Source organism: Drosophila biarmipes, chromosome 2L (genome assembly GCF_025231255.1).
Source record: "Drosophila biarmipes strain raj3 chromosome 2L, RU_DBia_V1.1, whole genome shotgun sequence".
NCBI lineage: Eukaryota > Metazoa > Arthropoda > Insecta > Diptera > Drosophilidae > Drosophila > Drosophila biarmipes.
This window is the reverse complement of record NC_066612.1, coordinates 7126101-7139543: the sequence shown is the minus strand read 5'-3', so window position 1 is coordinate 7139543 and position 13443 is coordinate 7126101. Positions and strand designations below refer to the sequence as shown.

The following is a 13443-nucleotide window of genomic DNA, read 5'->3' as shown; positions in this document are numbered from 1 at the left end:
AATTTTTGGCGAGCTGGCCATAAAATAGTTACAATTATGTTTGCTTAGTCGGCTGCGGGCCATGTGCGGTTCGGGTTGCCTTCCCTCTTTTTTTGTATTACCGGGGCCCAAGGACTCGCCGCTTTCTAGCCAGCATAAATTTGCATAAATTTCGGAGCCTAATTCGGAAAAGCGGCTGCTGAAAATCGATATGGGGAATTCACAAGCGAAAGGCAACAAATTAATATGATTAATTGGCACGTTGCTGGTGCGTGGCAGCCAGCGAAAGGGGGAAATTGGGGATTAAACCCAGAAACCGAAGGGAAAACACTCTGCGAAAAAAAAAAAACATTTTTAAAAAAATTTGGAGTCAATAATTCCTAAACATTTAGTGCCCAATTAGTCTCCGTAATACCTTCAAGATCGATAACACCATAAACAAATATTATAATGATTGTTAAAAGTATGCTTCTCTCTATAATTAAATAAATAAAAAAAAGTAATGAATAGTTGGACAACAAAAATATAATAAAAATAACAATTTCTTTAAATAAAAAAATTAAAGATATAATACACCCTTTGCAATTTCTAGATAGAATTCTTAAGATATATTTATTAAATCTCACAAAAGGCTAATATACCCTTAGAAAAGTCCACTACCCTGTGCGATTGTGGCATTGGGAGTTAACCTGGTGTGGGATCGGACCTCAGAACCACCGCTCGCCGCAAACAAAATCAGAGTGAAAAGCGCGCTGACAGCAGGGTTTCGCAGCGGAGGTGGAGGTCAAAGGGCACCGTGGACGTGGAAACGGGGGGTGGGGCGTTTGAGGTTACGGGCGAGCTCCAAACTGGACTGAGGCGGGGCCACTGATTGACAGCACGTGTAAAAATTGATGTCGGAGGTCGGGTGGGAGGAACAGGGGTCAGCCAGGGGTCAGGGGTCGTGCCAATTTGATAAAAACTGTGTGAGCAGAGAAGGGATTTCATTGGCAGTTTAACTGGGTGTTAAATTGACCATCCACTGCGGCACTACGAAAATATCGAGTATCGCAAATATTTAGCACCACACCTTTCGCCAGGTGTAAAGGCACTCGACAGCACTTGTCTGAGTGAGTGAATATGCATAAGTACATAACTCAATATGTGCGAGAACCGAAACAATTATACTAATTGTTTAACACAGCAGTAAGTAATTGAGTAAACATTAAACAATACATGTGTTCCAATAAAAATCAATTAGTTAATAGCTTAATTATTCATGCCAATTGTTACGCAAACAAGCGAATTTTATAGAATTGAAAAACCCTAAGTTAACTAATACTTTATCAACTATTTGTTTAACGTAGCAGTAACCTATTAAGTGACCATCGTTACAGAACCCAACATTTGTCAATGTAAAAGTATTTTTTATGATAGAGAATAATGTAAACTATTAATTTAACCATCCAAAAGGATAAAATTATTTAAACATAAAATTATTTTAATACTTTTAAAGATTAAACCTCTGTCTGCCTGATTATACACTTAAATAAATTTTGAATTTAATACTCAAGCCGTCTGATCATATAAAGCTACGAAGATTTCGGCGAAAAACTCATTAAAAACAGTCTCCGAGACCCGAAGAAGTTGTCTTCCCATTTTATTATCCTTGGAATGGCAGCCAAAGTTTTGGAGGCGCAAACCAATCTGCCATTTATGTCCCAAAGTTTGCAACGAAATAAACCCGAGAAAGCGGGAATTTCTGTGCATAACATTTGCAATTCATTCAAACCGAGCTTTCGGCATGGTGAACTCAATAATTGCGCTTGTTAAATATTTAAAAGCCAAGTGCACACAACGGGCAGCAGCAACAGGCGGGCAGGATATAGACAGGATTTTATACAAGCACGGACGGGCAAGGATGTTGGCCAGGATGTTGGCTGGATGGCAGCCAGTCGCAACTATAAAATTCATTGAGAGCAAAGTTAAGCGCAAACTAAAGCAACAAGTTATGCAATGCCATGGGGGGGCTGGCAGGGGCAGGGCGAAGGTGGAAAGTGGAAAGTGGAAAAGGGGGCCGAGATGTCGTGCCGTGTAAGCGTCACTTAAAATGAACCGAAGCCGTTGCTAAAACGTGCTCCGTGCGCACTTGAAACAAGAACAGATTTAAGTGCACGCCCGCCCCCAGCAGCCACCCAATGCCACCCACAGCCAAGGCTGCTCCGATATTTTTGTCACCAAGCACTGGGACCTCCTCCGTCTGACAAACACTCGGGCGTATACGTAATCTGGCTGCGGGGGCGGGCCAAGGGGCGTATGCGTGCGCGTGCTTTAATGAATGTACTACTATATGTTTGTGTGCGCGATAAGAAGTCGTTGCGGGTCCCTGGGTGCCCGATAATGATGAGTATCATTAACTGCCTGCTGTTGACATTAAGTTGCCCGCCGCCATTGTCCTTAAAGTCCCTCTCCGCTCGTTGTTCACTTTAAGGCGCTTTCGCAACCTTGACGAGCGCTTTTTCGCAATTTTCTCAATTTTCCCTTTACCAGCCAGCCATTTTGTGACATTTCCCGTTTCGGATAAACGCATTTAGCGCGGCCTTCGACAACCAAATAAAAAAAGTGAAAAAATTCCGTACGCAACCTTTGACACTTTCGCAATCAGGGCAGCAAACGGCCAGCAAATGCACCTGTGTGGGCGTCATTGTGGCAGGACGTAAAAGGACCCTCGGAGAAGCTTTGGGGTTTCATAAATGCATTATGCTGAGCTCACACTGTGTCACCCCGCCCTCTGCAGGCGCATCTCTTTTGGCAAAAAGAAAACATATTTTCTACAAGTTTATGAAAATCATTTTGCAGCCAGCTTGTTGGCTACATAATTCTAGACTTTGGACCCCAAAGTTTGGAGCTTATACTGTCGGATAATTTTGTTATGAATGAGAAACAGATTTTAGCTGGCGTTTGAGACTATTAAATGCTAAATATAAAACACAATTGCATTATTTGTTTGTTGGCATAATAATATTGGTTTCAAATAATGAAATTCTTTTCAAGGGGAAAATGAAAGTTGGTATATGTTTACCGTAAAAATTATGGTTTTTATTATTTTTATGCAGTTAGTAAACATTATTTTTCGTGAGAGCCTTTGATAAAGAGTTAATTTTTAGGGATTTATATTTGGCAATAAAATTCGTTTTTATTGTTTTTAAATATTTTTTGTAATATTTTTTGCAGCTTATACAATTACTTCTCTTGTTAAATATTTGAAGTTTTAGGCATTTCCATTTAGTTGAGAAATTCCTGTATATTTTTTTAAAATTCTATTTTCTATTTATTATTATTTTGCAACTTATAACATTAATTTTTAATCAAAGCTCGTGTTAAATATTTAATTTTCAGGCATTTCCATTTGGTTTGTTGCACGTTAAGCCAGAGGAAAATCGAACACAAAAGAGGGGAAATTAACCAGAAATGTGTGTGGGAAGAGTGAAAATAGACCGACTATCCGACCGCATTTGTTTGGCGTTGGTTTAACGCAGTTCTATCGATTCGCCATGTCAGTTATGCTGCATCCACACAGATACTCACGCACACATGGAAAGTGTTACCCACACATAGAGCCCGGCTCACACGCACACAGCCTTGCTGATTGCTTTGCCGATTCTGCTCTATTTTTTCAGGCTTTCTCTTTTTTCGCCAGCCATTTCTTTTCATGCTGCCATTCATTGATATATAGTATGTGAGCTATGTGTGTCCTGCGTTTCTGTGCCGAATATCAAGGTAAAATTCCAGCCTCTGCTGGCTGCAAGCTGCAATTGCTTGGCAGAGTTTACACGGTTATCTGATAGCTTAATTTGATTTGCTGCTCACAGACACCCACTCACAAAAGGACTTTCACTTTCGCTTGCACCCAAACAATGGCATCATCTGCCCCCGCTCTCTCTCTCTCTCTATTATCTCTTTCCCTGTCTGTGGTTTCCACGCTCGATTGCAGCTGCCTTTGATTTTCATTTCATTTTCTCCATGCAACAATTTTCGGTGCAATATTTCATAGCATACTTTGGGGAGTACTCAGCGTTCGACATGCAAGTGCTTTAAATTGATAAATGGCCTGTTTGCTGGCAAAACATTGGCAAATTATTGCATTTGCCAACACTCTTTATGTGGCTGGTACTCAAAAAGTATACATATAAACTTAAAAGGGGCTTACCAACACTATGCTAGGACTATTCAGTATATACTGAATTAGGCACTGTCACACAAATAAGAATCCTGCAATTTCACAAACTTTAAAGCATTTAACTATCTTTGAGGGCTTAAATAATATAGTGTGTTTTCAAAGCAAACTAAACAAGTTCCTCTTTCACATAAACATAGACCAGTTAATAACTTTATTAAGCCTAGTGAACTCCACAACATTTTTCAACCAGAAGACTTAATTGGCAAGGAGTTTATTAAAAAAAAAAGAAGTATATATTTATGCCGTGCAAGGCTGCTTAAGCTCTTTTTCGCATGAGCATGCCAAGTTCGCAGCTCTCACATTAACATTTTTTAATTAAAAAACAGCGCAGAAGAGACTGACTGGCAGACAGGCAGACAGACAGGAGAGTGCTGCACGTGGCGTATGAGTGATGTGAGTTTGGGTCCCAGTTTGGATGTGGGCGTCCATCACCTGGACCACTTGTTTCGCTGGAGCCCCTGGCACTTCGCAAAATTTTCCCTGGCTATTAATGGCCAGGCATAAGAAATGGCAGATGCCTTTTAAGATCCATTTAAATTTATTTCCCCTTATTGTTTGGCATAAATTATTGAAATGGTATATCCATCTGCTTTCTCCAGCCGTAGCCGAAGCTGTGTCTGAATTTGTCCTCCGGCACGTGTCCATAGCCCATTGCGAGTCCGTCCATGCAGGCACACATCCGGTCAACGAACGTGCTGCTCACGGTCTCCTCATCCTCATCCCCATCCTCATCTTCGTCCTCGTCCCCGTTCCATTGTCCATTACACGGCGATAATTTGGGCCCACAGCCTTGGGCAGATGACCCACAATGGAAAACGCCGGAAAAAGATAATGGAGAGCCAGAGGAGGGCGATTAATTACGTCCACGACATCTTCGATTAAGTCCTTGTAAAAGAAGTTGACACCCATCGAAGGCCAAGAATGCCATGATTTGGCATGTAAATGGGTTTTAAAATGGAAATACATTTTTGTAATCCTAAAATCCAGCAGGTTTTTAATATTTTATTTGTTTATATTTGGTTCCAAGTATAAATGGTTTTCAACCTTTATTGAGATTTTATTCCTCACCTATATATATGCTGTATTTTAAAGATACACGTAAGGAAAGCTATTGTGGTTCTTAAATATTTATTTTATAACATAACTTTAAATCTTTAAAGTTTTAAGTTCCTTTTTTCGGAACTTTATCTCGCTAATTGGAGACATTTTTTTAGAGCTCTATTGCAAAGCTCATAAAAATTCCCTTCAGAAGTTTGAACTGGCCTGCCAAATTTTCCTCCTAAAATTCCAACCCTCTTAATCGACATTTCCCTTTTCTCTGCCTCCATTTTTTGGCTTTTTTGCAATTTTCATGTTTGCTAAACTGCTGTTCCTCTGCCTCCTTTGGGCCGTCTTTTACATGCATGTGGCCCCCGAAAAAGAAGAGCGGAAATATGTATAAAATATACATAAAAAATAAACATTACTTATGCTCGACACGTTGCCGCTGCCGTCGACGGGCTTTTGTCGCTGCAATCGAGGAGCTCACCTGTTTCACCTGTTCACCTTTTTCGCCTGGCCGCGGGGCTTTCCCTGTGTTAGTGTTATCGTTTACCTGTCCATACAGGTGAGAGCCTGCAGGCGGAAAAGTCGGGAAAGTCGATGGCGATAAAAGCACACACACACACACACACAGGGCACAGAGCCCAACCCCCCTTCAAATTGTTTGGGCTCTGGCATTGGCAATTTGCTATCGCAGTGCTCTGTGGAAATCGCAAATTGAATACGAAATTGAACTTTCGCATTTGGAGAAACAGGAGGGGCGGGGGTCGTCGGAAATTTGCCATAATTGCGTTGAATGTCGATGACATTGAGCACAGGAAACTGTTGCAGTAGCCTGGCCCCGAAAAAATTCCCAATAAAGTAGGATTTTCATGCTGCATTTGAGACAGAGTCTCGTTAAAATATAAACCACTCTTATCGTCTCGCATCAGACACAATCAATAAACGTCGCGTATACGCAACGTGGCCCACACAACGCATAAATGCCACGCCTCGCTGGCCCACCTGGTTGGCCAGGTTTTCTTAAAAAACGGATCAATATTACCCAGCAGCAGTACGAAAAATGGGAAAAAAAAAGAAAGCCCTTGGCTAAGACGTTGACGTGGCAGCTGTGTGTCCTTGCAAGGACAATTGTGTCGCCGCACCACGCCCCCTTGTCCCACATTTCCAGCCTGCGAATGTGTGAATTTGATTTTTCTTACTTTCTCTTTTTTTTTTTGGCTGCCAAGGCTCGACAATGGACTCGCCTTTGACCCGGTCCCGCTCTGGGTTGAAATTCCACATTCAAGTGGCAATTAGTGGGCCATGCCACGTGCCGCAAAAATTAACTCAAAACTACCAATGATACACTCGAAAAAAAATCAGCATTATAAATGAAAGCAAGGTATTTATTATTAGAAATTCCTTAAATTATGTTTGTTTCTAGATCAAGAAGGGAAGTATAAAAACCTTTAAAGGGAATTGTAATAATAATAAAAACATATAACCTTGGTTGAAATTTTTTGTATTGTTTTATGGAAACATTCGCTATAAAGTCTTAGTAAATAAGCTCAAAATATGTTTATTTCTTTTTCAAGGAGTAGAGGTTTGCATAATTTTGCATAGCACAAACCTTTAAAATCGCTTTTAATAATATCAAAATATCTTAACCTTGATTGCAAATTAGAAAACCCAATTTTCTCTTACAGTGCATGAAAACGGAACGTTTACCTTGAACGTAACCAAACCAAAGACCCAAACAAAACAAAATCATTAAACGAATACCAATGTAAATATCATCATCATCGGCGAGCAGCTAAAACAACAGAGAACCATGTTAAAATAAGCCAAATTGTTTACGAATGGCGAGAAGTAATGGCGTTTAAATTACAAAAGTTCGATTTATGTCCAGAGTCTGAAATACCAACAAAATACAAAGGAAAATGCTCGATTCAAAGCGGAAAGGAGATGTCAAATGGTAGATATATAAATAAATCAGTTAGAATAAATAGGGAAATTGTAGGGGCTATTGCGAAATAACACAAGCCAATTATAGGTTCCTTTGAAATTTCAAAAATACTTGCTAAAAATAGAATTAAAATTTCATATTTAATATTATTCAAATCCTTTTCTTCCGCTGAAATAACACATCTATTTGAGGTTGGGAAACTAAAACGGCGACCGCATCATTTCGCAGACCGCAAATGTGGAAAGCGTTTGGCAAAAAATTGGCTCAGCTTTGATTAATTAACTTAAAACAGCTATTGACATACGTGCGGACCAAAAACAAACACAGCACACGGACACTGGCATTGGCATACATAAATTGAATTGCACCGGATTGAATACTGAATCGTGTGGAACGGTCGAAGGGGAGGTGTCGATGCAGTGCGTCCATTAATGAACTGGGCCACGAACACAAAGCGATGGGGGTCCCGTCGAGATGTATCTTTTATCCGGCAACCCCGGCCATACTGACACGCCTTAATTCGCATTGAAAACGTTTCCCCTTTCATTTGTTCAACTTATTCGGCAAACAATTAATGAAAACAGCAAGTATTTATACGATCAATATGTGGTCGGGGAATGCTCACGGCCGGCCATAAAAAATCCATTAAATAAATATTTTCAAACGGTTTTATTCATGGGTAGTTGGGAAATTCATTCAGAGATAGCGAAAATCAAAACCGTTTTAATTTAAAAACGAATTACAAAGAAAATCCTAGAATCCGAAAATTGTACATTTACATTTTACTTTCCTAATAACAACATATTTTTAAAGATTATACAAATATTTAAGACTCCTCAATCTTAAATGAAATTAATAAAATGTAATGTAATTAAAACATTATATTCCCATGAAGATACCTAAATAATTTCTATTATATTAGGAACGGTATAGGTTTGAATTTTAAATAGTTATAGAACTTTTATTTCTAAGATTTAGATATAGGTGAAGACTCCTTTATTTGTACCCTTATCAGCTTTTTTAAAAGGTTATTTCCGATTTAAATTATGGTTATATTAATTTAATCTCTATGTAAGCAAAGTATTTCGGATCGATGGGGACTTGAGTCCATTAGGCAACTACTGACAGTTCCTGAGAGCCTATGGCGCGTAATTGTTTCGTTTCGCTTTGTTTGAATTTGGCTTTGCTTTGTTTTTTGTTTTTTGTGCAGGCGCCTAAAAATAGCCAACAAATCGGCACGAGCACGTTGTCTATATAAACACATATGTACAGGCCAAGAAAGCGGGCCAGATTGGTATGGCCTGGCATATAGTACATATCGGGAAGGCATTTCGCTGATGACTACACACATAAAAGTGAAATTGACCAAAGGCGGCAAAGGCGAGCGAAACGAGCCATCAAAATGTGAATGTGACTCAGGTAGCCAGGAACCGCTGGGCTCCATTGTTGCTCCTCGGGTTTCTCAGGGGTCTCGTATTGGACCTGGCCGTGCTGACCTCCTGGCTGGGCTCCTCCTGGCCTCCACCCGGGTTGCCTCCTGGGTCTGCGGCCTGGGCGTTGATTGGCCAGCCCACATGCAAAAGTCAATGGCAGACAAAGTTCCAGCCACCTTGGGGCGCTCTGCCCGTTGCCAATCATTCGCAGGGGCTGAACAAACAAAATACGGAATGAAAAAAGGGAAAAATAAAATGAAATCCCACTGAAACCGAACTCGAAGCCCATTAACTGCGCTCGAGTGGATAACCTTTTTTTCGAGGGGCCACGGCTTCGAGTGGAATTTTTAATTGCGTGAAGGAAAAATGTTCGGCGAGGGAGGCCCGAAATTCATTTCAAAGAAATCACTTCCTTCGAGAAATGCTGTTCGGAGCCCGAAAATTATTACAGACGCGCCCACTTGGCGTCCTTGGCCACCCACTTGTTAGCCTTGCGCCTTCAGGGCCAGCAAAACAAAGCCAGGTCGAGCTGCACTCGCAGAAAATTCGATGCGAAAATCCAGGTTACATTACTTGTAGATAAAAATAGGATAGGGTTTAGTTTTCTAATAAAATAATTATAGTATTTTAAATGCTTGAAAAAAGCTGCATATAATAATGCAAGCATTTGTTTTTTAAGGATTCCCTACAATATTTTAGCTTAAAAGAAAACTACAGCAGTTCTCGATAGACATTTAGATATAAATTTAATTAAGTCTAACTTTTATCTTGTAGAAACTATAAACCAAATCCATCCCTCTTGATTTAATGCAAGATTTTTTCAATAACTTTTGAGTGACATTTTTAAACCTCTCCCCTCATGGCGAAAAAGTATAAGCTTTAAATTAACCACATGTTTAAAAACTTATAAATATCAAGTGGATAGCATGAGTAAAGTTTAAAATAAATTTCATGTTGACGAAAACACAGTAGTTCATAGATTTCGAATTACTATTACTTCTCAGGCTAATTACAAGCACTTAATGAAGTACTTATCTCACGAATGCCAATTATTTTCAGTGCATAGGGACAAGGGAGCACAGCCCGAGCCACCGAGTGCTGCTTTGCATTTAATTACGCTTAAAAATTAATTAATTTCTTTTTTGTGAGGAGTGACTCGGGTCGCGGGTCTCGAGTCCCGAGACATAATCAAGCTGCCGCTGCCGAAGAGGACTTTTGTGGCGGCATCGCCAGCGACGCCTTAATGTATGCTACACTGCGGCCACTTTTATCTGCCTGGCATTATCCTTGTACTTGGGGGGGTGGCTCTGGGCGGCCTGGGCGGCGGTGGGTGGCTGGGTGGTGCGCACTTGTGTCCCTTAAATAATTCAACAAGCGCAGTTTCGCGGTCTCCGGCAACAACAACGGCAGCAGCAGTAAAGCCAGAGAGTGGCAGGGCAAGTCAAGCATTGTTAAATGCCAAGGATAAATTCCCGGGTCTGGGTTAATCCGCCCTGTTTGGTCACACCCACACAGGCGCTCAGCCACAAGTCCATTATCCTTCGACTTACAACGTTTGCGCATCGCTTTGATCCCTGTTAATAACTCCCTAAAACAATTACAAAGGGTTGAGAACGGGCATAACTTTCGTGGAAAACATTTAGCTGTAGCCCTTGGAAGAAGGAAAACGTTTTCAATTGAAGCTCGTTTGGAACTTATTAATTAAATGGAAGCTTTAAGTCAATCAAGGGTAATGAAAAGAGTATCTTTTATTTGTTAAGCCCAAGAAAATGCCTGACAAATGCTTTTATGAACTCATTATCTACTAGATACTTATTACCTTGCCAGTACTTAAAGATATTTTATAAAAATCCAATTCCTCGAATGCAACTCACTTGTAAGTAAAGAAAAAATTTGTTTTATTTTTAAATATCTTTTTGGTAGCTATAAGTATTCCTAACATACTTCTTAATATTAAAATCGTTTCAGTATAGATTGTCACCCTAGCATTCTCACTTCTGCAGGCCCATCACAAAGTATTTCGCTTTTCCAAAAACACATAATTATTTATAGCCGAAAAATGCATTTCGTTTCAAATTGTTTATAATTGGATTTCGCTCAGCTGTTGCCATTGCATATTTTGGACACAAAACAGAGATACATTTCCGAGAGTGCTTCGTTCTCGAAGTGAAGCACAGGCTAAGCGGTTTATGGACTGCAATTGCAAAAGCAAATTTTAATAACTCAGTGTGGTGCTGTCAAAAACAATAGCTGCAGCTACAACGAGGCGAGCAAGCAAACAAACAAGCTGGGAAAACCACAGGCCCAGGCAACAACAATTGACTCAATTTTAGCATTTTCAAGGTCGCCTGCAGTTCCTCAACTGCAGTTGTTGTTGCTGCCTGTGGTAAGGCTATAAAAAATGCACACGGGAAAATAAGCTAGTTTCCCAAATCCCTTAAAAATGAAAAAATTACTATTTTATTATTCTAAATTTTATCTTTAAAAACACACTTGATTTTGAAGCCTTTCTAAACCAGTCTTTTCACCTTAGGAATTTAAATTACAGAAACTTATTTTAATCGGTAAAAAGGTTGTTACTTAAAACAAAATATTTTTTAAATATATTTTCTTAAATATTTTTTAAATATATTTTCTTAAATATTTTTTAAATATATTTTCTTAAATATTTTTTAAAATTCTATAACCTACTCTCATCTCTCTAAACCTATTCAAAGGTATAGTGAAGGTACTTATATCGATTTTGTAGATTTTAGCTTTCGGAAATTATGGGCTCAGTTCATCAAAAAAAAAACGTAACTAAAATGTTTAAATTACTGTCATTTCTAAAGAAGAAATATTCAATAATCCGTTTTAAATGTAAATGTCTTAAATATATTTTAAATTGTACAAACTATTTTCAGCTTTCTAAAACATATTTGTTTATATTTAATAAGTGATAAAATACTCTCAGGTAATACTTATAATCTTATAATCTGAGGGAGAGAAAACTTGACCCACTGAACATTGGATTTTGGACTTTGTTGTTCTCCAGCATAAATACTATATACCGATACGAAAATTGTGTTTACTGCACTTTACTCACTCGGTGTGCGTGAGATGTGTTGAGAATTTTCGTTGTTTTCCCTCAGTTTATTTTTGGGCCACGAATTATTCAGTGGAGCGTAAAGCTATTGAATATTTCACGATTGCAATGCAATAATATATAAAGTCCGGGTAACAGGGTGTAAGTGCAGCAAATTACGGCTACAATGTATTTCTGTGGATTGAATCGAGAAAACAGTGCGTATACTTAATATGAATGAATTTACCATATTTTCTTTTTATTTAATTTGATTGAGAAATGTTCTGCAGTTGCAACTATAGAGGGAAATATAAAGAGAAACTTTGTAACGAATGACTTCTTCTGGAATCTAATTTGTTAAAGGAATATTTATGTCAAGTTTTGTTCTAAGCAAAATGGTTTGCTTGCAAGTGAAGGCTAAAAGGAATCTTTCACACACACTTAACACGCACCTGACCTTCAGGTCACTTAGTCATATCTGTTCTCTCAACTATGAATGCGAGGAAAGCTAGAATTACAAATACCCAAAGATACGTATGCAGGCGTAAGATATACGTGTTTGGATGGATGACTTCGGTTAAAAGCATTCCCCGTGTATCGCACATATGCGTGGTACACATTTCTCGCCCTTCCTCGACTTTTGCTGCCTGCAAACGTAAATAAATGCCGAATAAAACACATGGCCGTTGGCCTTTTAACGCAGACATTTCGCTGGGAGACTGGGACAGGAAGCAATTTGTATGCGAGAGTGTGTGTGCCCAGGTGGGCGGGTGGGCACCCGGGGTCACCTGCCGGGCGTCACAAAAATTAAAAGCGCCGAAAAAGTAGAGCCATAAAAATAAAGCATTTCGCTTGTATCTCATTCACTTTGATATGGACTTTAATATCATTGAAATTATAATGATGTGTGCTTTTATGCGAGACCATAAAAAAGGAAACGAATATCCAGACGGGGATCAGGCCTCGGGATACCCAAAAAAAGAAGAGAAAAACCCTGAACGGTTGGTCACCTCAAATATCCCAAAAAAAGGAAATAGAGAAAAAGTTGACCCGGCATTTGACCCTTACTTAGACCCCTCCATCGAACCCAATCCCAGGCCAGTGAAAAAATGCGTTCACCTGGCCAATTTGTTATTTATGCCACATGTACGTGTTGATTCTTTATATATGCAAATACCTTAGCCTTGTGCGTGTGTGGATGGCTCTATTGCTCTATCGATCGAAACGATTTCGGCCTTTATTTATGCCAAAAGCGGAAACAGGAATTCGCTGGCTCAGGTGAAGAGAGCGGAATGAAAAGGAAAATGGGAAACGGTCACAAGCGGAAGTGAAATAATTGGAAAACACTTTAGTTGGCCACTCTTTTTTATTTTTTATCGTAGGCTTTTTAAATAAACTACGAAATTTAGAAACCAAAAAATCATTTAAGATAATACAATTTATATTCCCATTACTCACAGACTACATCCCGAGTATTGTTCGGACCAAGCATTAGAAGCAAAAAAAGTTTGGAATCTCGGAAACAGCCGAATTTCTGCATGTATATCTCCATCTCCCTCTCACTGCCTTTAGCTGAGGTTAGGGTGTCACCTAGCGTTCTTTGCTGTTTATAAATTAAGTTAATTTGACTGTAATATTCGTTGTTTAAATTGACAGCTATGAAAAAAGCGAGAGTGAGGCCACAATAAAATGTTATATATTTTTTATTTAGCTTATATAAAAATAATACTTTATTTAGCTTAATAGGTATTATTAGTAG

The 13443-nt window shown here is 39.1% G+C and overlaps 1 protein-coding gene across 2 annotated transcripts in view; it reads right to left on the bottom strand.

Moving 5' to 3' along the window:
- LOC108027804 (uncharacterized) overlaps positions 1 to 13443 on the bottom strand; it is a 48030-nt gene that overhangs the window by 24424 nt on the left and 10163 nt on the right. Inside the window, exon 1 of one of the 2 annotated variants that reach the window (XM_050884910.1) lies at positions 11706 to 11792. The exons of the other annotated variant lie outside the window; for it this stretch is intronic. The gene's annotated coding sequence lies outside the window, so the exon portion shown is untranslated. Of the gene's footprint in view, positions 1 to 11705; positions 11793 to 13443 lie in introns of those variants that run through there. 2 annotated transcript variants of the gene reach the window in all.